Genomic DNA, 27,447 nt, shown 5'->3' with positions numbered 1-27,447 from the left:
TATTTGTTTTCAATGAGATGTGTATCACTATATCTTTTCCATTTGTTATTGAATGAAATTGATGTTTAGAACAAATTATATCTAAGTGCATATATACATATTATATATATATATATATATATATATATATATATATATATATATATATATAAATCTATATCTATATATACATGTACTTATATCTATAATTTTTTTCAGCAGAGTGGTGGACGGTCCATTTAAGGAGATTCATCTAGGAAAAATTAAGGCTGTACTAGGTAATGGGGAACCACTGCACATAAGGGTATTTGAAGCACAGTGTCCTAGCAAACAGGAGATTTGTGGACTTTACGTCTAAAGCGGGTCCTAAGATCACACTGAATGGAATTATGTAAACCAAAAGGAATAAAGAGAGGAATCTGGAGGGTATTCCTGTGAAAAAAAAGGGACCAGAATCTGGAGAGTAGAAGCAAGCCAGATTTATTATTTCCTCAGCAGAAGGTAAAGATGTTTTGTCAATTCATGTCGCTGGACTTGGGAAGAGAATTATTTTGATGCCTAGAAGTCCCTGTATGTACTTTGGCAGGCATTTTTTATAAAGTAATATGTATTCAGTTCATATACATTTCTAATAAACTATTAGGTACACATTGGGTTTTATTACTTTACATGGGTTACAATACAGTTTGGCTATATGAACTTGCTTCTTAAAGGTTTAAAACTGAAACTCCTTGAAAAACACTCAAATGGAAGTTAAAACATTGAGATTAAAAAGATAAGCCTAGAGACTAAGAACAGAACACAGGGGATAAGAAAGCTTACATGGCAGAAAGGTTAAATGGCAAAGAAAAACAGTTGATAGACTGTAAGCATTTTCAGAATTTGAAACCTTTTAAAGAGTGTATCTATTATTCCTAAAGTATTTACAAGCAACTTCCTTGAAGAACTCTTCAGTCATTTCATTAAATGCTCATTTCATTGAATCCCTAATGGTCAAACTCATTTTGTTGAAATCTCATTTGACTGAAAACTCACTTCCTAGAAAAGTGTAGTAGTGTACAGAAAGCAGGTGATGGTGCCATTTCCTATCATAGGCATTACTGGGAAGTGAGCCTAGCAGAGTATATGTGGACTGCAATGGTCATCATCATGTTGTACCCTCAGATATGTAGATGTTTGTGCTTGAGTTCCAGCACTGACTCACTGTGTGGTATTTTTTTCTGTTCTCTGCAGTTGTGTGACCATAAAGGGGGGGGGGGTGCCCCCTGCAAAACATTTTTATATACATTTCTTGCAGAAAAGAAATGAGTTTTCAGTCAAATGAGTGTGGCCATTTAGGATTCAATGAAATGAACATTCGATGAAATAACATAGACCTTCTTGAAGAGGTGCTCAGAAAGGGACGTCTTAAACTTAGCATACCTTGATGCCTTCTTTCAGATGGTAGTTTGTACCAGAGAGTTGAGCCTGTTTGTGAGAAGGCTGATTCACCAACGACATGCTCCACTTAAAGAAATCCCAATCCCTCCGAGCTACACGCTCTAGGGACCTTAACCTTGTCACCACAATAAACAGAACATGCTGGAGGGATAGATTCCTGTCCCAGAGACTTCCCATACTCTGGAATAGACTACCTATCTATGTCAAATAGAGCTCCTCATTAGCACTCTTCAATAAAAATCTTGTTGATTGGATGGGAAATGGGAAATTCACCCTGGGGATCACTTCTGTGGCTCTGTTCGACAGGGGCACAGGAAAATAATTTTCTTGGGTGGCGAAAGCCAGGGTACATTTTTTGGCTAGGCTTGTATGGGCCCTAGGGCCGATAGCCTAGTACCTACCTATGAACCTATGAATGCCATTGGAAACAATACATATTATTATCCTTAGTGAAATTAGGTGCCACAGGGACAGGTGTGACCTTCTTAAGCATGCACTAAAACATAGTATTGTTACATTTATCTTAGGAATTAACAAGGTAGATTTATCAAGAACTTCAAAAGTTACATGTAATACTAGCGGTAGCTAGAAAAAACATAACAAAGAATTGGATATCTGGATCTCCTCCTACATTTTCTGAGTTCAAAAATCTATTAAATGATGTATGTAATTTACAAATAAAAAACATAATTTCTAGAACAACTAGAAAGACATATGATCATCATCTCTGGGTCAATCTGCAAAACTTGCTGAAGAAATATTAACTTTTATAATGAGTGCATTTAATTTATCCCTCTCTTATCTGTGATGTATGATATAAACAGAAGATAATAGTATATTTCAAATGAATTCACTGGATGTCTATGTATATACTTCAGGTTTTATAATTTTGTTAATTTCTGTATATATATATATATATATATATATATATATATATATATATATATATATATGAGACTATATATATTAAACATTTTTAGATTCACTTTTTCTTTATCTTTCATGATTTTATGTGATTGATTATAATATGTTACAATTAAAATCAATAAAAATTGTTTTAAAAAAAAAAAGTTACGTGTAACCCAAATTCTGTGCCTGGAAAAAAAACAGTCAATGCCCACAAAAGGGTCCAACATCAGCAAAAATCTCCTGATTAATTAAGTCGATTGTAAGTATACAGATCATGGTTGCACCAAAGTCTTTTCAGTGCATAATGATTATACAGTGACAAGACAGTGTAATTGTGGTCTGTGTGGTTATGTGGACCTAATAAAATAGATTTCTTGCTGCTATTGAATCGTTGTGAGGATATTGATTATTTATATCTATGTATCTACCTGTACACACACAAACACACACACACACACACACACACACACACACACACACACACACACACACACACACACACACACACACACACACACACACACACACACACACACACACACACACACACACACACACACACACACACACACATACACACACACACACACACACACACACACACACACACACACACACACACACACACACACACACACACACACCATATAGGTTCATAGGTACTTACTAGGCTTTCAACAGTGAATATCTTAAGAAGCCTAGCCTTACATTCCCCTGGTATTTTTTAGTCCTTTTATTTGATGTATAAATATCCTGGATGTGACAAAATAGATATGTCTAGTTATTTACTTGTTATCCCATTCATGAGGGCGAATAGATGTTAAATATGGGGGTGAATTTATTCTTTCTCATCCATTCCTCCAAATTAAATTTGAAAGGAATAAGTGAAGCACTTCACTTTATGAGGTGTGGAAGATACTTCCACATAAGTGGTAGTCTGTGATACATATACTTACCTTCAACATGTCTAATATACATTGCAAAAGAGACTGAAAACCTTTGTGTAGGTCAACACACTACTACTAGCCTTTTGAATGTGCAATAAATCTGACAGGATATGGTCAAATGAGGCTCTGTAAATGAGACAGAAGTTGCCTCTTAGTACCCTGTATGATATGGAGAAGAGGGTCAAGGTTTTCAGATAGCCTACAATATTGTACAGATCTCCACCATCCACTGTTGAGTGGAAAAAGTAAACGAACCAGTAAGAAAGTAATTAGATTTCCAGACAATAATGTCTAACCCTCAAGAACAGCAGTAAATTACTGCCAGTCCCTGCCAACAAATAACCACAACTGACTCAACAAGTTTATACTCAGAAAGAAAGCAACTGAAACTGTACTTTAATATAAGAACTTGTTGCAAAAATCAGAAAAACATTGGAAAGTGAAAGGAAAACACCTTTATTAGCATAGCATAGCTGTTTTCTAACAAATTTACAAAAGAGACACTCAGTGTGTAACAAAATGGATGACATACACAAACAACCAAGCAACAAATAAATGCATAATATCAGCTAATTTAACTAAGCTGCAGTTTAATGCAAAAACACAGAGAAAAACATTTAGATTAGTTAGAATGGGGTGCAATCAGATATTTAAACAGCCATGTCACTGTTCAAGACACAAACCATCAACTTTAACTGAACAAACTATAGCAGTTCTCAATGTCAAATATTTTGGTTGATGGAATTTGGACAGCTCTCATTTTGTTGCCCACTTGAATGCTGCAAGAGATGGCTACTTGCCTACAGTACCTATGGAAGAGTCTCTTCAAGAGTTTTTCACATCTGAGTTTCAATAGAATTGGCTTGATACTGTTATTGTTGAGATTGTGGATTGTTTATGAATATATTTATATATAGAGACTTTTGCTTATTTTAAGTTTTTGTAGTAGAGGAGAGGGTGCAAACCTCTCAACCTCTCAGTGCAAGAAATTTGGACAAAGCCAAAAATAATGGTGGGACAAAAAGCCCAATAATAGGGACAGCTTTTAAATGTTGCTCCTATAAACTTAGAAAATTGCTAGAATAGCAGGTTTTGCATGTTATGTATTTTCTGAATGATAAGAAGCCTTGAGACTCAAATGACTGCCATTATTTAGGGCATTTAGTGACTTCAGTCTTTAATGATTTGCCAGAAAACACAAACTTTATGAGGAACAGACTGAAAATATGAGGCAAAAATCTGGGCATTCTGCAGAAATCTGTACAGTTGAGAGGTATGAGAGGTTGAGTAATAGTCCTGTGAGTGGTGTTTGGATGTTCTGGTTTTATTTGCTTTTGTGGGTGCTTTAAACAGGTTTTCTTGTGAGTATTAGTATGTGTGGTTGCAAAATAGTGCATGGCAGGGTTATTTACCCTTTTCTACACTGCCACATTCATAGGTTCATAGGTTCATATGTGCCCTGGAGCCTATATAAGCCTAGCCCAAGAAGATTCCCTGGTATCATGCCACCTAAAGTTAGTTCCCAGTGCCCCTGTCAAGCAAGGCCACTGAAGTGATTCCCAGGGTGAACTCCCTATTGCCCATCCAATCGTCAAGATTTCTCTTAAAGAGGGCCAGTGAAGTGCTCTGCTTGACGTGAATGGGAAGTTTGTTCCAGAGTATGGGAAGTCTCTGGGTTAGGAACCTGTCCCTCCAGCATGTTCTGTTTACTGTGGTAATGAGGTTTAGGTCCCTGGAGCATGTGGCACAGAGGGATGGGGATTTTTTTAGGTGTAGCATATCTAGCAACTCTGGGTCAGGCATGGCTTTGTGGGTCAAGCAGAGATCGCCTCTAAGTAGGCGATAAGAGACAGAATATAGCTGGAGTTTTTTTAGTCTGTCGGTATAGGCATGTATCTAAGGCCTAAGATCCTCTTAGTGAGGTATTTTTCTGGCCTTTCCAGTTGTTATAGGTGTCCAGTGAGGTACATACCAAATGGGGCATTGTATTCTATAATAGGTCTAATGAGGGATGAGTAGAGAGGAATTATGACCTCTTTCTTCCTGGATGAGAAACCTTTTGTAATGTGATGTGCCACATAGCAGAACTTTCTGACTACAGTGGCAATGTGGTTATCAAAGGAGAGGTTGCTGTCAACCTGTGTCCCCAGGTTTCTTATCACACCTCCAGTGCTTAGTGGACTACCACCTATGTGGTAGTTCATGGACACTGAATTTTTCCCAAAGGGAATGACAATTCACTTTTTGGCATTGAGCTTAAGGCCATGGCTCTGGCACCAGTTATTGGTGTCAGTGAGGCCTTTTTGTAGAATGTCTTCATCAGTTGGAGAATTAATAATTGCTCCCAGTTTGCAATCATCAATGAACTAGGTCAGCCAGAGACCCTTTGTGTTGGCTTGAACTTCAGAGAAGTCGATGCCAAACAGGAGAGGACCTAGGACCAAGCCCTGTGGGACACCACTTGTAACTGGTCTGTAGTCAGACTTGGAGTCCATGACTTTCAAAGTGTGGGTTCTATCAGTGAGCCAGTTGGCAACCCATCTTATGACATAGGGGTTTATGTCTAGTTTAGTGAGTCTATCTATGATTCCTGAGTGAGGGATGGTGTCGAAGGCCTTGGCAAGATCTAGGTAGGCTGTGTGAACTACCTTGCTCTCATCCACAGCTCTGGTGACAGACGTGAAGAAGTCTTTCAGGCTGAGCAGGCACGATCTACCTTTCACAAACCCAAACTGCATGGGGTCCAGAGTTTGGAGATTCCCTGTGTCCTTATTTATAAGGTCCATGATGATGCGCTCCATAGCCTTACATATCAGACTCATCAGACTAATGGGGCAGTAGTTCCCAGGGTCTGTAGTCACTCCCCCTTTGTGGAGTGGGATGACCGTAGCAGTGTGCCATTCGGTAGGAATCATGGAGTTGGAATATATAACTTTGTGGTAGACAGGTTGTGCAGGAGGCTTGCCTCCCTGAAATAACTATTGTTTTTTTTCTTTTAATGATCAGAAGTCAGTTTTTATTTTTCATTGTTTTGGATCTCACTATTTTAATGTTCACTTCTGTAATATAAACTATCTATCTATCTATGTATCTATCTATCTATGTATCTATCTATCTATCTATCTATCTATCTATCTATCTATCTATCTATCTATCTATCTATCTATCTATCTATCTATCTATCTATCTATCTATCTAATCTATCTATCTATCTACTTACCTGCATACCTACTTACATTGTTTTAAGAGAATTTGTTTTTTAGTTCTGATTATGCTATATTTGTTATGTTTATTTTGGAATGACTCCATATGTATTAGATAGGTTTGTGGTGCTGTCCAGTCAGTAATACTTGATTTGTGGTACACACAGGAAATGCTGCCACAAGCAAACCATTTTTTCTTCAAACACAGGATCGATCGAGAAATAAGCAGTTCAGAATTCAGTAATGGGGCATCTTTTAAGTCTGATCTAGGAGGAAATACATGGCTAACTATAGACACACAATCATGAGGTTTGCCTCTGTCCACATTCGGGATTAAGGAAGCAGAGCTAAGGGGGGCAACTAATAATCTGCTATGAAGGATTGTTAAGTAAGGCCAATTCATATTTAGACAGTCTAGATGCTGACAAGTACTGTATTTTAGTCTTTAAAAACAATGCTTCTACAGAATGCAAAACTGCCACAAAAGTCTCATGACTGAGATTTAAGGTGCACCGTTACTGCAACCACCTTAGGGCAGTGGGGGAGGGCTATTGCTACAGGATCAAGACTAGTTCTGAAAACAGCAACCAGTCTAAAAACCATAATTTCTGTGCTGTGCTAATAATCCTAATACTACTGCATTCCATTCATAACAAAATCAAAAGCATTTTTTGAGTAATCAGTTAGTCCAAGAGAGAGAGGATTTGAAAGCAAAGTTTTCAGTTGGAAAAAAGCCTGCTCATGGTAATCTTGCCAAGGTAAGGGCTCAGGGGTATCTTTTTTCAATAATTCTACCAAAGGCTTTGCTACTTCCACATAATTTGAAGTCCACTGTCAACAATAACTTGTCAGTCCCAAAAAAGCCAGCAGGTACTTTAATATTGTAGGAAGTTGTGCAGTTTGAAGAACAGTAATGCATGAAGGTAAAATCTGCCATGATCCTTCTAAAATAAAATGCCTGAAATACTGGAATTGTGGTTTCAACAACTGCAGTTTTGCTCATCAACTTTGAACCCCAATTCTGCTAACCCAGTCAAAAGAAAAATAGTCCCCAGGATTCAATAAACTCCTTTTAGGAATAATGTTATTCCTACATGGAGTGAATACTGTCTGCTTCCGCATAGCCTAAACAGCACCGCGCCTTACATAATAATGAAGGTGCGCTACTGAGAACAGCTGTGCAGACATGAACAGTGAAGGGGTGCAGAGGGCATGTTTCAGTAGTGCTCACACATCCAACACACCCCCTGCACTCTGAAAGTGCCATACGGCACTTTCTAAATGCTTTCAGTCTCCATGGACACTAAAAGCAGGAATTTAAATAGGAAACAATGGAGGGTGTGTGTGACAGGTACTGTCACACACCCCCTGCATTGTCAAAGTGCTATACAGCACTTTCTAACTGCTTTCAGTGTCCACAGACACTGAAAGCAGGAATTTATATAGTAAACAATGGAGGGGGTGTGTAACAGGGACTGTCACACACCCCCGCACCATATGTCTGGACCTCTTAGAGCCAAAAATCTGGACAAAGCCTAAAAAGATGGGGTGCATACCTCTCAACCTCTTAATGCCAAAAATCTGGACAAAGCCTAAAATGATGAGGGGCATACCGCTCAACCTCTTAGCGCCAAAATTCTAGACAAAACCTAAAATGATGGGGAGCATACCTCTCAAATTCTTAGAGCCAAAAATCTAGACAAAGTATAAAATGGTGGGCGGCATACATCTCAATCTCTTAGAGCAAAAAACTGGACCAAGCCTAAAATGATGGGGAGATAAATAGGGACAGGTTAAAAATATTGCCCTTACACACTTAGACATTTGATAGAGGAACAGGGTTTGTATTAACATAACATGTAGGGAAGGATTAGAAGTCTGAAACTCAAATGTATGCCATGATGCAGTAACTTCAGTCCTGATATTGCCCATACAGACTTAGACAGTTTATAGAATGACAGGTAGTGCATTACCAAATATGACTTACAAGTAGTATTGATACATGTCATTAAAGTGCTTGTATTCATTTTTATTTTTTTCTATTCTAAGTTAAGTTTAAGTATAGCTGAGTGGGTTTGCATGCTATGGCCCTCTATTTACAACTGCTTAAACATCTCATAGAAGCTAAATACAAATGTATAGCTAAAATTCTAAATGGCAAGGTAGCATAGAGGTTAGAGTTCTGGCTGTGTATACAGCAGTTCATGGTTTGAGTACCAAGACAGGCCCTTTATTTTTACATGGGAAAGCATTGTTAAAATTATTATTATTTTTTTTTTATTTTTAAATGATGTGGTAATTGATATTTGTTAACCAGGGTAGTGTAGCTGGTTCAAAATGGAAGTGTGAGTGCATATACCATGTGAAATGACCCATCTATACACAAGTGTCCCATACAGTATAGTTACATCCCAAGGTAATAAATACTGACATAGTATTAAGTGTATATGATTTACTTTACATGACATCCCCCTATGTGCTTTCATTACATTACCTTGGGGTGTAACTCCCAAAATGAACAAACCAATAAATACAACAGAGCGAAAAGCCACCAGCTGGAATCAAATGAATTTATTTTACTTAAAACAGACTTTAAATGCACAAACGTTCAAAAACAAATATAAAATAGAGTAAAAGTAAGCACTTTCGTTTAATTAATATTAATAATAAATATTTTTAAACTAAATAATTAATGAATATAATGAATTTAGATGATAATAAATGGAACTATATAAACATTTAAATTAAATAATATAAGTTTTAATATATAATTATTTATTTAATATTTAAAATATATATTATATACTTGTTATATTATTTATGTTTTTCTATAAGTTTTTTTAATATGAAATGTGAAATTTATTTATAATGTAATTTTACTAGATTTGTTACGAAGAAATAGAATGGATCATGGTATATAATTTTAGCGTGTCAAAATGTTATTAGTAGGCATGCGTTGGCTTTATGAGTCATGTGGTTCTGTTTGAAGTTAGGAAAGTTTATAAAAGGAAGTGAAGTGATTTAAGGTAGTGTCTGAGGAAGTTTAATATTAATTAAATGAAAGTGCTTACTTTTACTCTATTTTATATTTGTTTTTGAATGTTTGTGCATTTAAAGTCTGTTTTAAGTAAAATAAATTCATTTGATTCCAGCTGGTGGTTTTTCGCTCTGTCGTATTTATTGGTTTGTTCGTTTTGTGAGTTATGTCGTCAGGTAATCCAAGCGAAAGTGCCGTACAACTGGATGATTCCATCAACATGACCGAAGGGTCGATTGGGAATTTAACAGCTCTAATTATGAAACTTACACAACGAGTAGACGGCTTGTATGAGAGACTGAACAGCTCAGAAGCTAATAATGCAAGCGGAATCTTGCATGGTTCAAAAACAAACAGTTCTTTTGTCTTCAATTTAACACCAGCATGCCTTGACAATGGGAACTGCTTGAATGGTAAAAATTTTAGACATGGTGTGGACTCTTCGAAAGAAAATATTGGTACACATGGAAATTCAAATAATAGAATATACCAGGTACCATTGCATCGTGGTCAAGAACATATTCCGGTGCATAAGGAAGGTACATGGAAAACAATTTCAGTTCTAACCAAATGGTTGGATTCGTCTTTTGCATTTTCAGGAAACCCAATTCAAGGTACTGATTCAATAGACTCAAAGCTTAATGACTATGACTATAAGCTACTTAAATGTAGGAAGTTACAATTGGAGAATGCATATTTAAAAGAATGCATTAAACACAATATCATACCAAAAGGGTTACACTTTTGGCGTTACCCTACAGGTTTAGTTTACAATTCTCCATTGCATACTGAATTATTGCAGCTGTTCGATAAAAGCAGCAAAGAATTATTGAATTTATTAATTAAATATAATCAAATAGAAATAGATCAGCATATGGTCGATTTGGATCAACTAGACAAGGATATTAGAGCTGACATTTCTTTTGACAATATTCAATATGATATGCTGAGAATCTATAATAGTATCGAACAGCAAATATTCAAGTTAAAGAATGGGAAAATGCATAAATTAGAGAGAGATATGAATCAGTATGCAAATGGGTTAGCTTATCCTAAGCCTCCTGAAGGGCAAAGAAGAATAAAGCCTTATGGCTATAGCAATAATAAATCAAACAATGAAATTAGAATAAAAGATCATAGTGACATTGGACAACATAATGATCTGGTGTATAATGAAGAATTTCCAGAATTGAGAAGGTCCGAAAGACTCAAAAATAAAACCCCATATTTGAACCATCAAGCAGTGGGGTTTCAAGGGGCCAGACCCAAGGACAAACAATGGAGAACTTAGATAATAATTTTTTATTGGACTTAAATGATGGCAATGATCAGAATGACTTTCAAATAAGTAATGATGAAATACTGAATGATGAATCTAAACATATTATAGTAAATAATGGTGGAGATTTTAAAATTTTTAATTTCTCCCATATTGAAGTGAACCAAGATGTAGCAAATTTACTATCTAAGGGCTACACTTTTGTTCCCTCAAAACCATTTGATATTACTACTATTATGATTGATATGAAATTATTCCTAAGGAAAATTAATTTCTCCTTAATGTATCATGATACCATTTATAGTGAGTCTAATAGGGTTAACATCAGTAGTACTTTTAATCTGCCTTTACATCCGAAATTGCTGAAATGTTTAGATAAAATGTGTAAAATGACTGGTTACCCTTCAAATTTAAATATAGATAAACAAAATACATTAAGGGCTTTGCAGAAAGAAAAAATTAGAATTATGAAGCCTGATAAAGGGGGAGGGGCGGTTATAATGAGTAATGAATTGTATAATCGAAAATTAAATTCTATTTTAGAAACTGATACATATGAACAAATATCTTTAAATGAATGAAATTTGGCATATAAAAATATATATGCACAAATAAATGATATGTTTTTAGAAAGGCAAATTTATATAGATTTATATAATTATCTTAATATTATATCACCCAGAATTCCCATATTTTTTGGAAATCCAAAAATTCATAAAGATATAAATAATCCCCCAATGCGTCTATTAGTAGACGGAAGGGGTTATATTACTTCAGCATGTGCTAAATATGTTGACTATGAGTTAAAAAAGATTGTGAAAAAAGAAAAATGTATTTGTAAAAACTCATGGACTTTTTTAGAACACATGAATGAAGTAGAATTCAATAAACAAGATATTTTAGTAACTATTGATGTATGTGACCTCTACACAGTTATCCCTCAAGATATAGGGCTTGAATGGGTTAATGAATTATTAATTCAATATAGTATAAATCATGAATTAACTAACCTTATAATCAAACTTTTAGAACTAGTTTTGGGCAATAATTATATAATATTTGATAAGAAATATTTTTTACAGAAAAAAGGATTTGCAATGGGTTCACCGTGTGGAGGCATATACGTTAATTTAGTTATAGCATTTTGGGAGAAAAAATTCATTTTTAATAGTAAATATTATAAATTTATTAAATCTTATCATCGCTTTCAAGATGATATCAGCCTTATTTGGCGTGGCAGTAAAAATGTTTTAAATGAATTTTTAATTTATATTAATGAAACTACTTCCTTTTTTAAATGTATATGGAATATAAATGAACAGAGGACTAATTATTTAGATATTAATCTTATTAAAGATTATGTAAATGAAATGTACATCGCGGTCATCCATAGAAAAGAATCGTATTCTAATAGTTTTCTTCACTATAGTAGTTCTCACCCTGAATATCAGAAGAAATCTGTAGTAAAGGGACAATTAGTTAGAGCGGCGCATATGGTCACTAATTTTGAACAATTTCAAATAGAATGTAATTTCTTGCGAATTATGTTTATAAATAAAAGTTATCCACCAGCTCTAATAGATGGAGTAATAGCAGAAGTAAAGCAAAAAAGACTAAGTGGCCACTTTTACCCTAGTCTACATAAGCAAAATACTGGAAAAAACATAAATAATGAAAATCAAAGTCTTACGGTGAGTATAAATGATGAAATCATAACTAATATTATAGTGCAAGATAATTTAATGAGAATCAAGGAAGATAAAAATAAATTTACAAGAGCCCTAATTCATACTTTTTCCCAAGAGCATCAAATTTTAAGAGAAATATTTGTAAATAATTGGGCAATATTAATGGATGACCCCCAATGTAAAAAATATATAGAACATATACCAAAAATTGTATATAGAAAAGGGAGAAGCTTTAAAGATATATTAAAATCAAATAAGTATAATATAAAAAATAATAACTTATTTAATGGAATGAATAAATGTTGAGCTTGTAATTGGTGTTTTAAAATTAAAGTAGGACAATCCTATTTGAGAAACAAAAATATTTTTAAAAAAATAAATATAACTGTAAATTGAAAGCAGTAGTTTATTTAGCAAAGTGTGACTCTTGTCCTATATTTTATATAGGAAAACCAGAGAGAGCTTTATCACAAAGGATTTAACAACATGAATATTCCATAAAGAAAAATAAAATAAATAATGCTTTAGAAAAACATATTAATGAATTTAATAATCATCAATATTATGTTACAGTTATAGATCATGTAGAAATAGAAGATAGACATCCTTGGGGCTTAATACTTGAACAAAAAGAATTACAATGGCAAATTAAACTACAAGCAGATACATGGCCAGGAATAAATGAAAGAAGTACAATAGCCCCTATATTAAAATTAATGGCATTAAATAGAAAGAAAATTAAAGATTAAATAGCTCTTATTAATTAATATTTATAATTGTTCAATAATAAGTATAGAAGATAAATATGCTTCCCCCTGTTGTTTAAGTATGTACAATGTAATATATTGTTTGTTTGTGTCTTTCGGCTTTTCCCAGTTAGGGGTCACCACAGTGGAACTCCGGTCCACTAATGATTGGCAGTAGAGTTTTATGTGCTGGCTTGCCGGGCCTAATGCACAACCTTCAACGAAGGAATGCCCGTTCATACATGTCGCCACACAGAAGACACTCTAACTGAGAATCGAACAGGCAACGTCTAACTGTGAGGCGACAACGCTACCACAGCACCACCATTATTTTAATGTTTGAAAAAATCCTTTTATATATTTTTATATATTTTAATATTTTAAGCATTTATTAATAGTAATAGATTAAAATAGTTTTGTTCCACCATTATAAGGCTAGTAACATTATTTTAATAAGTATTTGTGCAATAATAATCATAATATTTATGATATTTAAGGTGATTATTAGTAAAATATTTTTAAACTAAATAGTCAATGAATATAATGAATTTAGATGATAATAAATGGAAATATATAAACATTTAAATTAAATAATATAAGTTTTAGTATATAATTATGTATTTAATATTTAAAATATATATATTATATATTATATACTTGTATTATTTATGTTTTTCTATAAGTTTTTTTAATATGAAATGTGAAATGTATTTATAATGTAATTTTACTAGATTTGTTATGAAGAAATAGAATGGATCATGGTATATAATTTTAGAGTGTCAAAATGTTATTAGTAGGTATGCGCTGGCTTTATGAGTCATGTGGTTCTGTTTGAAGTTAGGAAAGTCTATAAAAGGAAGTGAAGTAATTTAAGGTAGTGTCTGAGGAAGTTTAATATTAATTAAACAAAAGCGCTTACTTTTAATCTATTTTATATTTGTTTTTGAACGTTTGTGCATTTAAAGTCTGTTTTAAGTAAAATAAATTCATTTGATTCCAGCTGGTGGCTTTTCGCTCTGTCGTATTTATTGGTTTGTTCGTTTTGGGAGTTACACCCCAAGGTAATGTAATGAAAGCACATAGGGGGATGTCATGTAAAGTAAATCATATAGACTTAATACTATGTCAGTAATGATTAATTAATTTACAATTCTGATATTTTTTTAAATGAAAACTGAGCAATGCTTAGCAATGCTGAGCTCTGTTTAGCCGGTTTAAGCATTGCTTAGATGTAAATTCTAAGCAGCAGTCAGCTTATCTAAGCAGATTTGCACACTGTTAAGCAGTGCTCAGCATTTACCCCTTTCAGCACTGCTCAACTCAGCTTAGCAGATTTGTGCACCACTTACCTGAGCTTAGCATTTTCAAAATGGTCCAATGACGGCAAAGGGTGAGAATATGGCCTTATTTAAACTGCACATGTGGGAATACAGCCAGAACTTGTTGTAGTTTGCTCTGTGCAGGAACCATGTCTGGTGTTGGAAAGGAGCAGATTTTTGGGAACAGCGCTGGGGCATTCTGGAGTCCAGGGTCATGGCTGGACTCCTCATAGAACATGATGACAGACTGCTGCAGGACTAGTAATAGGGCTCTCAGTACAAAATGGAGGCCTATGACCATCTGGCATGCAACCTCACCAGTGCTACTGGAATCCCCCAAACTGGTGAGCAGGTACGGCATCATTATGCCGACCTAAAGCATAGGAAGTTGGCACTCTTTGCCCAGTGGATCAAAAATGCTCTGGCATGGAATGCTCCAGTAGTCTGTAAGTATCTTATCCATAGGTGTAACAAATTCTAGTCCGAGTATATGATAGGTATGCATAATGTTTGTTTATTCCCCCTGCAGCTGCACTGGAGAGGGCTAGCAATGTTGAGACCCATGGTGCCAGACTGACAAGGCTATATTGGTTGGAAAGTCATTAAAGTGCTTGTATTCATTTTTAGCTGGTGAGTATAGCTCTACATTGTAGTATATATCGAAGTAAATAAGAAGGAGTAAATTGTTTACTGCCAGTAGGTGTAGCATGTTCTGTGTCTAATGAATAAATAAAAGTTTGCCAGGCTAATATTGATCTACAAAATATGCAGTAATAAAGTACTGTGTCATATAAATAAAATAAAGACATATCACAAACTATTGTGTTTACTCTGGTATGTTTGTTGAAATAGAATGTGTACAACGTCTTCACAGCAAATATGGCTTTCACAGTGCATATTAACTGAGGTTGTTCTGAGAACCAGCTGTTAAGCAAAACTGTAGATTGTGGAACTATAAAACAAGATATAAATTAAATATTTTCTACACAAAGATCTGAACCCTGAATAGTAATGTATTATGTATTATTGTGTGTCCCCTGCAGTATTGCCTTGTGTTAACCTTTGCGTTCCAGATTGTATTATTTCAAACAATTAATAAACAGTACACTAACTATCTGCTATGCATGAATCGCAGGATTACAAGGTCAGACTGGCTAACCAACATGGTATTAGGCAGCAATCAGACAAACAAGGGACAACATTTCCCCAGTACCTCTGTGTGATGAGAAACAGCTTTGTTGTTCATTTTTGTACAACCAGACACAGTTTGAATCCAGGGAGCGGTACTGAGATGTGTGCATACATACACTCAAGAAATCCTGAATATTTGTAGAAACAGTCAGGTAGTGCTAATAGATATTTTCTCCACAGGTCTTACAGGTAAAGAAATGTATTGTAGTAGCTGTATGAAGGGCATATTAATACACCATATACAACTGTTCCACTGTCCAACAACATGCCTACAAATAACAGCACGACAGGTACATACACCATGCACTCATCCCAATACATGTCTCACAAGCATCACACTATCACGGCTAGTGGTCACTGCTGCCAATAACTTTGGACACAGATAGAGATCCAGGTGAAGTATGCCAGTAGCACACTCACACAACAGCAGTGCAGGGAACCCCTTCTTTGTCAGATATGTAACCCTGACATGTATGCGTACCCTCTAGTCATGTACCCAGAATTGTCATAGTTTGCCCTATACCACTCCAGGTTGACAGTTTAAAAAGTATGTATGTGAAACAGTAGCTATGGGCCATAGGTAGATGCAAAATGAGGGCAGACCTGTAGAGTATTGAGCAGTACTGTTGTGAAAAATAGAAGCTTATACAGTTGTTAATGACTTTTTTCTCTCACCCCACCCCTCGTCTACATCAATGATCATTATTCATATACTACAGGTATGTTATCCTCAAAACCTATTGTTGGGACATGTGTTCTATTATTGTTCATATATTTAACTGGTTACATATTAACATACCTTGTTCAAATACCATTATTGGTGGCCTGTTGCCATCAGTGTAACTTGCATGCTGTTAAAATGCTTACTGCTGTTCCATTTATGCATATGTTCTGTTTGCTATGCAACTGTTTCACATCTGTTGTTATGGGTTAATTGGAACACCCACGCATGCTGTTATAACTAATTTTGAAATGTTTTGTTCATGACTAACCAATATATTTTGGATAACCTCAAAACCATAGCACATTCGGGAAGGCAGATCCCAGTGGATCTGCCTGTCCTGCCGCATCTGGCCATGGCACTAGGCCCCAGCATGTCTGGGACCCAATCTGGAACTTCCTCCTTTGCCGGTCCTGCACCACCTTTGGGTGGAACCACCTCAGAGGATGGAGCCTGTCCCCCCTTGGGCATGGGCGCAAATAGAAGTCCGTCACCCATGCAAGTTTTGGGGTATGGTGCATAGCATCATCTGCTCTGAGCTGGATGGATGGCTATGCCAGATGGAGGGCCACCTGGTGCACCTGGAGGGGCAGGCTGCCCCTGTTGTCCAGCCCCCAGCAGAGCCACCTTCGGGGTCATGAAGGTGCAGTGGTGACTGTCCATGGGTGGGAACCTCAGTCCCACTGTATCTATTTGGGGACTCATGGGCCTCTGATTCCCAACTACCCTCCTTGTCCAAGGTGTTTATCCCCCTCATGTGTCATATACTGCCCCGTCTTCCATCCTGTGTGTCTTGTCTGTCTGTGAATGCAACCTATCCTACCCAATCTACCAACTCAAACATACCTAAGCTCTTCCCCAACATCCATCATCCCACTCTCACCTTAACAAAGAAAAGGGCATCTGTCCCACAAAAAAAAATCATTGCCCCATACATATCTCTAAATTTTGCCCCCATGTCCAGTGACGTAAATCAATCTACACTCAAATTACTCTACAAATGTATGTTGCCAACACCCCTCCCTGTGGGGTGTGAGGTTGTAAAGTCCAAATTTTCCACATTAGTCACAGCTGTTGCTGCAGAAGAAATGTAGATATATGCTTCTTATTTACACCCATCCTGCACATCCCTAGCTGCTTTTCCTAATGTTTTACCCCTTGCTTGCCCCATTTCAACACATTCCTATCACCCTTTTTTCTTTTCTTATTTAAAATGAGGGCGGGTGTAAGCGGGAATAAGATCTGCTAACCAAAGCTAAGAGGGCTTAACCATCTGTTAGCATCACTTAACTGTGCACAAAACTGCACAAACCCACTTACAACTACTTAAAAGTGCTTTAATCACTCTGTCTCCGTAAGCCCTTCTTCTTCCCAGCAACAAAATAATCAGCCCTGCCAAGTCTCGAATCCAGCAACGTACCACTACACCATCTGAGCTGTGGGAAATTGCAATGTTTTTACAAACATATCATGCATTATAGTAATTTAACATAAGGTGAAAAATATACAACCCTGGCAAGCCTTGCAAGCCTTAAACTGAGAACCTGTCCACTCCAGTCACAGCAGCAACCACTACTCCACATGAGCTGTGAGAATTAGAAATGCTTCAGTAAATATATCATGCAGGATGGCCATCCAACATTAGGGAAAAACCTGTGGAATTAGTAATGTTATATAGATATAGCTCTCTCTCTCTCTCTCTACATATATATATATATATATATATATATATATATATATATATATATATATATATATATATATATATATATATATATATATATATATATATATATATATATATATATATACGGATCCACTATGTAATTACAAAAGTTCAAAATCCCGAGCATCAAAATCATGACACTCAGATCCTCAAATGCAAGCCCCCCTGCACCACCCACACCCCCGCTACTACCAACTCTGAGATCACACTACAATTTAAACAATGGGAAAGCTCCCATTCCACATTGTACGGCGATCTCCATTATACACTTTTGGGATTTCAAAATCTCGAGCATCTGAGCATCGGGATTCTGATGTTCAAGATTTTGACATTTCAAAATTGTAAAGTGGACTCATATATACATTTTATATATATATATATATATATATATATATATATATATATATATATATATATATATATATACATATATATATATATATATATATATATATATATATGTATATACTCAACCTCTTACTGCAAGACATCTGCTCAAAGCCTGACAAAGTGGGGGATAAAGGCCAAACAAAAGTGACTTATTTGAAATATGGCTGTTATAAGTTTAGAAGTTTGCTAGGGTATCACGGTTTGTTTTAACATATATTTTCTGATAGATTTCAGTCTGAAAAACAAATGATTGTCATCATTTAGAGATTTCCATGCTCACATCATCCCAGTGATTTGTCAGAAATCCACAACTGTTATGGGGGACAGACCAAAAATATGAGCCACGAATCTGGACAGTGTATAGAAATCTGGACAGTGAAGAGGTATGACTGCAGTCATGTAACAGAAGGGAAAAAACACTGAGAGCTGCCAACCATTTCACCCTTCACCTTCTGAACTACAGTCAGACTAAGACAACACTACACTAAATCAGCTCTGGAGAATTACTCATGCATTTGCAAATATATCATGTACTACAGGGATGTAACTGTAGGGAAAAACAGACATTGGTGAGAAATTGTCTACCCCCAACCATTTGCACCACAGTCACAGGAATATAGCAGTAACCCAACTGAACTCTAGAGTATAACAACTGTTTGAACAAGCATATCCTGATTGCTAGTCACACACTGCACCTACATATACTAACCCAAGTAACAGTGTACTTGGAACCCTGAGGTGTTACAGGACATTTCTTAGTCTGCCCCTACAAACATATACAGCTGATAGACCACCAGTGGCTGTAGCAGCATGCACAGTCAGATAGAAAAGGATCTATGATGCTCACATCTTCTCGTCTCCCTAATCATCCCAACAAACATTTACACACTACACTGCTACACAATCTTGACAGTCTGTTAACAATAGCCAGACATGCATAACTCTCAACTGTACAGATTTCCACTGAATGTCCATGGTGTGGGACCATAATTATGGCCACTGCCTCATAACATTTCTGGTATTCTATTAAATCACTGGGATGATATCAGGAGTGAAGTCACTAAAGAATGATATACCATACCTCTGAACCTCTTACTGCAAGACATCTGGACAAAGCCTGACATACTTGGGGGACAGGGTGCCAAAAATGGGGACATATCTTAAATAATGGCATTACAAACTGAAAGAGTTTCTTGTGTTACAGGGTTTGTTGTAATATAACTTTTCTGAAGGATATGAAGTCTGAAATACAAATGGATGTAATCATTTAGTGACTTCAATCCTCACATTATCCTACTGATTTGTCAAAAAAAGAAATTGTCTGAGGAACAGACCAAACATAAAAGGCAAACCTCTGGACATTCTGCAGAAATCTGGACAGTTGAAAGGTATGTCATATACATATCTCTGTCAGACTTCAAATCACGCAGAAAATGCATACCTAGACAAACCCTGTTAAACTAGCAATCTTCTAAGTGTATAACAGCAATATTTACAATCTGCCCATAACTCTGGAACTTTGTCCCCCATTTTACTGGCCTTCCTCCACATTTCTTGTTCTAAGAGGTATTTCCACCTACCTTCTGTGAAGCTGTAGCTCCCACACCTCCATAATGTCCTCCTCACAGGCAAGGAAAAGGGGCAAGGCCCACATGAAGGACTTAATTATAGCACTGTGTTTGCTATGACATTTAATGGAAAGAAAACACAGCTGTTTTGGGTGCAATTAGCAAGTGGGAGACACCAATTGGTGCACAGGCCATCACCTGCTCATGAGCATCACCTACAAATGGCAAAGTGCTGCCTATGCAAACCAGGTCTGAACTTTTTTACACAAAGACTGCGACTACACAAACCTAAACATTTGCATTATTCTGAGAAAACTCTTCAGCACTATAACAGGTATGTCAATCAATTAAGCATGTAATAGAATGCAGAAGGGGGATGCAATAATGTGAAATAGGAAGTTAAACAATAGGTCTCAACAAGACTTGCTGGACTCATGTTGCTGTCCAGCACCTATGGCCATTCATGCTGGCTCTGTCTGCAGTGACATATATCACAACTCTAGCCCCTGAATCACCCCAGCAAAGGTCAGCTCACATATGACTACCACTTGAGTGTCTGTTGTCCAATACTGACTGTGACACTGCCAGGCCAGATACCTGGGATGTTGTAAATATTTATATGTCACCTGTGAATGCTATGATACATATGCTTTTCTTACAAATGTAAGAGAGCTATATAGGGTATGTCCATAGTAAAATCTGGTGCAGAAGTGTGTGTTGAACTGTATGTTATATGCCCAGCTCATACCTTTCAACTGTCCAGAGTTCTGCAGACTGACCACATGTTTGCCTCATATTTGTAGTCAGTGCCTCATACAGTTGTGTTTTGTCTGGCAAATCACTGTCAAATCGGTAAAGACTGAAGTCATAAGATAATAGCATACATTTGAATGTCAGATGTCATATCCTTCAGAGTATTCCTGTGAATGCAAAACCTACTTTGCTAGCAACTAAGTGTGTATTTTCTGGCCTTTGGCCCCCATTGATGTGTGCCTTTGTCCAGATGTCTTGCTCTAACAGGTTGAGAGGTATGACTGAGCTACAAGAGTGTAAACACATTGTGCCATACTGACAAAGAACAGAAATGTATATCAAGTATTATCTGTGGACATGTATGTATTAATAGTAGAAGCTGGAAGCCTCAAACATACAGAGATGAGTTGCAAAACATCAAGTAAATAGGCTGTACTTGTTTTACAAATGTGTTATCTTTGTCCAGTGCACTAAACATACATAAATGTCTACACCTACAGGTTGTTGTATTGCCTTCAAACATAAATAATTACTAGGTTGATTATAATTACTAAATTAAATTGGAAAAGTGTTTAACTGTGTTCTGATTACCAGTGCTACACACACACATCAGACAGATAGGTATACCTGACACAGAGAAGTATGTTATTTGCTGTTAACCTGTGAAATAAAGGCAGGTGAGAAACACTGATGTAATATGACATAACGCAGCATTAATGTGGATTATTACTTTCAGTCCTGTCACACACAAACAGCTGTGCATGTTGTATAGGAACTATTCAAATGTGACATTGTTTGCATATATATGGCAATATGGTATATATGTCTGATGTTTGTGTGATCTGCATTGCTCTGAGTATCAGTAATCTCTGCATTTAATGTTGATTTGAACCTCTTTAGTTAAGCTTTGGTCACATATATTTTTGTATCTTATTGCAGTATTGCATTTATTTGTTACAGGTTTTCTGTTCTGTTGGAGATGTAATGGTTCTCCCTTGTTGTGTTCCAATATTTGTTGACATGTGACTTGTCCTCCTCTATGACAAATCTCATTTTGAACACACCTCACAGTTGTATCTCATCAGTTTATCTTACTGAGTAGACAGATATCATTAGGGAGGGCCCGCCCATCCCACCCACCCCAACCACCTTTGTTTCTCAACCAGACATTATTGTGTTTCATCCCTTCCCATATAACCTATAAACAAAAGACACATTACTGTATTTCTGTCTATTCCAACTGTATTACTTCAATTTGCTGTCACTGCCTGTCATTACAATGACTCAATTGCACTTTTTCTGCTGCATGTATTATTGCTTGTCAGTAACCTGATGTAATTCTGTTATGCTAAGGCTGTGCGTTTAAGCACATAGGCTTCAGGCCAGTTGTTTTACATGAAGTAGGTTTGTGGCCTGCACTATTGTGGGAGGGAAGGCTACATTATGCCCTTCTGAGCTACAACTTGCTGGTTAAAGGCTCATTGTGACTGCTCATTTGAACTGTATTTGTCTGACATTGGTACGCCTTGTTTGCTGTAATATACACTACATTCTGACCTGCTAAATATAGCTTTGTTTCTATAACCTGAACACTAATCCAGGCCATTTTTTTTTTGGAGTGGGTTCCCCTGCACCCTGGTGGCAGGAGTGTGCAGTTAGACGTTGTGTGACTGAAGAGTGCTGGAACAAGGCTCTGTTCTGATCTTTACTATTGGTTAATTGGTTAATCCATTTTAATTTGTTTTCTCTTGTTTGCTACTGTCATATTTAAGTGTGTATTTGTTCACCTGTGTTACACTGACCTAAAAAGATTTTAAATATCTTTAGCATAGTCTGGTTACAGGCTTTGTTGCAGTGACATCTGTTTGTGTGATTCTTTTGTTTCCTGCTAAGCCATCTAGTGTTGTCCAGGGCCTGCCTGCACTGACTGGAAGTAGGTGAACTGGTTGGCACTGGTCTTCCATAGGATGTTGAGCTAAAAGCTTAGGGACAAGGGTTGATCAGTCACTCCCAGTATTCCTATTGTACCATTGTTGTTGTGGTATTTAAACCCAGCATGTGCATGAATTTGTGCCTTTGTGCAGTTTTAACACTTTGAGAGGTATCTCAGTTGCATGTCTTCTCCTTAACTGCACTCATGTATGAGTGAGGCTCTCACCTGCAGGTACTGTCTTGGTGCTATCCAGCCATACTCACACCTATAGGTGCTATCCTCAGATAGTCCCCACTCTACTATCCCTGACCTTTCTTCCCCAGATGCTGATAACTATGAACGGACAATTTCCTGTGCTTTCCTGTCTTTTTCATGCTAGTTCAGTTGATATGGCATCCTGACAGAGTGTAGCCACTGCCTTATGTACACAGACAACTGTGTGCTACTACCACCTAGGGACACAATATGTGAGAGATGCAATCACATTAAGAGCCTAGAATCCTTGCTGTCTCAGTCACATGACATTACATGATTGACAGACCACAATGCTTTGCCAGAAATTACCTTCAATCATCTCCCCTGGGCTTTAGGCTTCTGGCAAAGGCACTTGTCTTCTCCATAATGCCTTTTGTAGGCAAAGTCATGAGCAGAAAATTGCCAGCATGAAAGCTTATTATAAATTAAATGTAAAGGTAATGCTACTAGCTGCTAGGAGTCTTAATATGAAACTAATGTCATTGCAAGCGTACCTTGTTCTGGAGGATGCTGACATTTGTGCAGTCACTGAAACCTGGTTTGAAGCTGTGGAAAGCACACTAACCTTGCAGGTTGCTCATCCTACCATACTTTCAGACCCCAAATGGAGGGCTGCAAAGCCAAAGGAGCTGGAGTTTTAAACTTTATCATACACATACATACCTCCAGGCTGGTCAAACAATATGACGCATGGGAGACATCCTAAGTGCAATTAACTGTTGACAAAAGACCTATTCAACTCATAGCTAGCTACAGACCTCCAACCATGACTCAGGGCACCCACTACAACTATCTGGACTTACTTGAATCTGTCAGGATTCAACTGTCTACCCTGCTCCTGGGTGACTTTAACTACCCAACCATGGTGTGCACCTGAACATGAATGCACAGACATTCCTCAGCTTTGTCATTGCCAATGCATTGAATAAGTCAACACCCGTACAACAGGTGGGAATATCCTGTACCTGGTCCTAACCAATATGAGTAGCCACTGTAGCACTCCTACAGTGTCATCCTCCTTGGTAAGATCTGAACATAAAGACGTCACTTTTGAGGTCACCATCTCCCCTACCCCCCATCAGGGTCAAACAAAAAACACTTTTCCAAAACTGCCTATAAATATCCTTAGAGCAGGTATAAGTAGCTTTACAGCCACCATCCTGTCAGGTGTAACTAGCACTAATGTCCAAGCCAACATCAAAATATTATATGAGCACCTACATAGCTGTATGGACTCAGCAATATCTGACAGGACAAAAACCATCTCCCTCAAGGTAGAGTAAACCTCTGTGGTGGACAGCAGCAATACACAAACTACATAATAGGTGGAATATTTGCTGGACAGGTCCAAGAAGGAGCAGGTGCCAAATTGGAAGCAATGTCACCTTTGTCTGAACAAGCAAATAAGGTCTCAGGTGAATTACCCTAAGGCTAACTTTGAGTGCAAATTGGACACATCCACCAAGGCCAACAAGGTCTTCCTCACATGTCTGCAATCTCAGAGCAATATCCAAATCTGCTCTGTAGTGGTGGTCAATAACACCACATACACATACGGCATAGATATAGCCAATCTGCTGCAGACAGGTTACGTGAAAACCTCACCCCTCCCGTCCCCCATCAGTACACAAGGACATGCACAGCACCTGCCCCCCTCCCCTCATCATCAGGGAGCAGGTCCATAATGCTCTTTCAAAGGCAAAAAACTGAAGTCTCCATGGGGCCTGATGCCATCCCTGGCTGTATCCTGCATGAACTCAGGCATGAACTCTCAGCTCCATTACACACTGTAGTCAACCAAAGCCTGAGCACCAGCTTCATCCCATCTGCATGGAGGACAGCCACTGTCATCCCTCATACACAAAGGTGGAGCAATACACTGACCCAACCAATCATATGCATATCAGTCTAACTAGCCTGATCTGCAAGGGCATGGAAGGCATTATCAAGGACCTTATAAACAGGGACATCAGCAACATCAAAATGCTTGATTCCACACAGTGTGGTATTGTCAAAGGGAGATCAGGCCTGTTAAACCTAGGTGACGTCTTTGAAGCGGTCAACAAACACAAGGATGAGGGAAAGATGGTGCACACTGCCTACCTTCACCTAGCCAAAGCCTCTGACAATAATCCCCAATTGGCCATGATACATAAGCCTACACAGCTAGGCATCAACCTGTATGTTACCAGGTGGGTAGCTAACTGGCTGAATGATAGAACCCACTTGGTCAAAATAGTGGAAGCCACCTCTAGTAGTAGACCCTTAAGGAGCAGTGTACCCCAAGGATCATTCTGGGGGCCTCTACTGTTTGAGATATAAGTATCTGAGGTTCAGGACACAACCAGTGGTCTGTGGTTAACCAAGTTTACAGATGACTGCAAGCTGGCCACTGTCTTACATTCTGCTACTGATGTGAGCATCCTCCAAGAGGCCCTTATCCATATTAATGACTGGTGCCAGAAGCATTGCCTCAAACTGAATGCCTGGAAATGCATCATTTTCCCTGTTGTGGTAGATGTCATCCACACTAATTATGACAGCAATAATAATGTACTGAGCATGCAGTCATGTGTGAGGCTACTTGTGCACCAAGTTTGATAGCAACCTGACAGTTTTCCACCATGTTAGCACCATTGTACGGAAGGCTGTCTACATGGCCCACCTCACAATTAAGGGTATGTCATCCAGGAACCAGGAGGCCATAACATCCCTGTACTCCACCTTTATCAGACCCATTACTGAGTACAATGGCTCCTTTGGCATGCATCTTGCCAGGCAAATGTAGCAGTTGCAGAGATCACAGAGGTTCCTGACCAGGTAAATCTAGGGTCTGCAACACCTATCCTGTACAGATAAACTGAAAGCCCTGTCCCTCTACTCAGTCTCATACAGACTGATCATAGGTGACCTGTGTCTGGCATACAAGGCCATTTCCAAACCTGCCTTGATGGCATTTCTGCATATCTGTAAGACAAACCCCACTCATGCAACCCGCATGTAAGGCCCTCACCTAGTCTGTGAACTGAACAGTATTTGTAGGCAGGATAGATTTATGTCTCAAACAATACACTGTCTGTAAAATACACTCCCTCCTCATGTTTAGCAGAGTACCTCTATAGCCCTCTTGAAGAACCTGGATGGCTGAATGGGAAACAGAAAAGACACCCCTGGGATTCCACTTCTATAGCCATGTTGCATTATTGGTGTTAGTACTACTGACTGACTGTAGTATCACGTACTGTATTCTGTTTGTGTTCCAGGTGTCTGTGTGTCTGCAGGCTGTGGGCCTGCTGACAGTAGCAATGATGAGTATGGCGGAGTGGAAATACAGTGACTTTTTCATAGCCAAGGTACAGCTGTATATGTACATGTTTACTAAGTATGTATGCATGCAGCAGTTTGTGAGGGACAATTGGGGTGGACAGTGTGACCTTGCATACATACCCCTTGACACAGCCAGCTAGCCTTCATACATGTCACCTGGGTGTTCTGTAGTACTACAGGCTCATACATACAGAGGAGGTTACTTGAGTACTGGCACCAGGTCCCTCACAAGCTTAACCATTACTTTAACCACAACATATTCAGCTATCAGCACCTGTTGCCCCTGCCATTTCTTTCCCATCCACTCAACCTTGATGCAGTTGATGAGGGTATGCCTGGTACTGTGCATGACAGGTTTGGGGTATGTATTCCTGACACAGGTCAGCCTATGTTAGTCTAACCTGACAATCACCAGCATGTGTGTCTGCTATATCATATGCATGTCTGGCCTCTCATGCTGGTAGTGCACACAGAGTCATAGTCCTGTACATGGGGCAGCTGTTGAAGGGCTGAGCACAGCCCCTACATGCCCCATCTTACAAACGATAGTACTAGATACATAGCACAAATACCACAGAGGTAATGTAGTGTTGCAGTGTCTGCCACTGCTATTCAAGTGGGTGACAATTGCAGTGGCTGTTAGGATTGCCAATGGTGGGTTCAGAGGCCCTTAACATGGTAGAGCCTCTGACACACACACACACACACACACACACACACACACACACACACACACACACACACACACACACACACACTGCTGCATGGAGACATGCATTGAAACACACATGCACACAGAGTTGACACTTCTCAGATTAGATGACCTACCCATCTATTTATGTGTAATACACAGTGATATGACCAGTGCATGCACCATAGTGGCTTTGTGTTAGAAACTGTGTAACTGTGCTTGTAAGGTGTATGACATCTGTATGGGCTGAAACTAGGTTGGCAATGGGGGAGTTTACAGGGTGGAAGAGGCAAACAAAATGGTATAGCCATCACATACACACAGTACAGGGGGTGTGCATACAGA

This window comes from Protopterus annectens, chromosome 4.part1 (genome assembly GCF_019279795.1).
Source record: "Protopterus annectens isolate FY-2018-M chromosome 4.part1, PAN1.0, whole genome shotgun sequence".
Taxonomy (NCBI): domain Eukaryota; kingdom Metazoa; phylum Chordata; order Ceratodontiformes; family Protopteridae; genus Protopterus; species Protopterus annectens.
The sequence above is the reverse complement of the archived record's forward strand: the minus strand, read 5'-3'. Positions refer to the sequence as shown.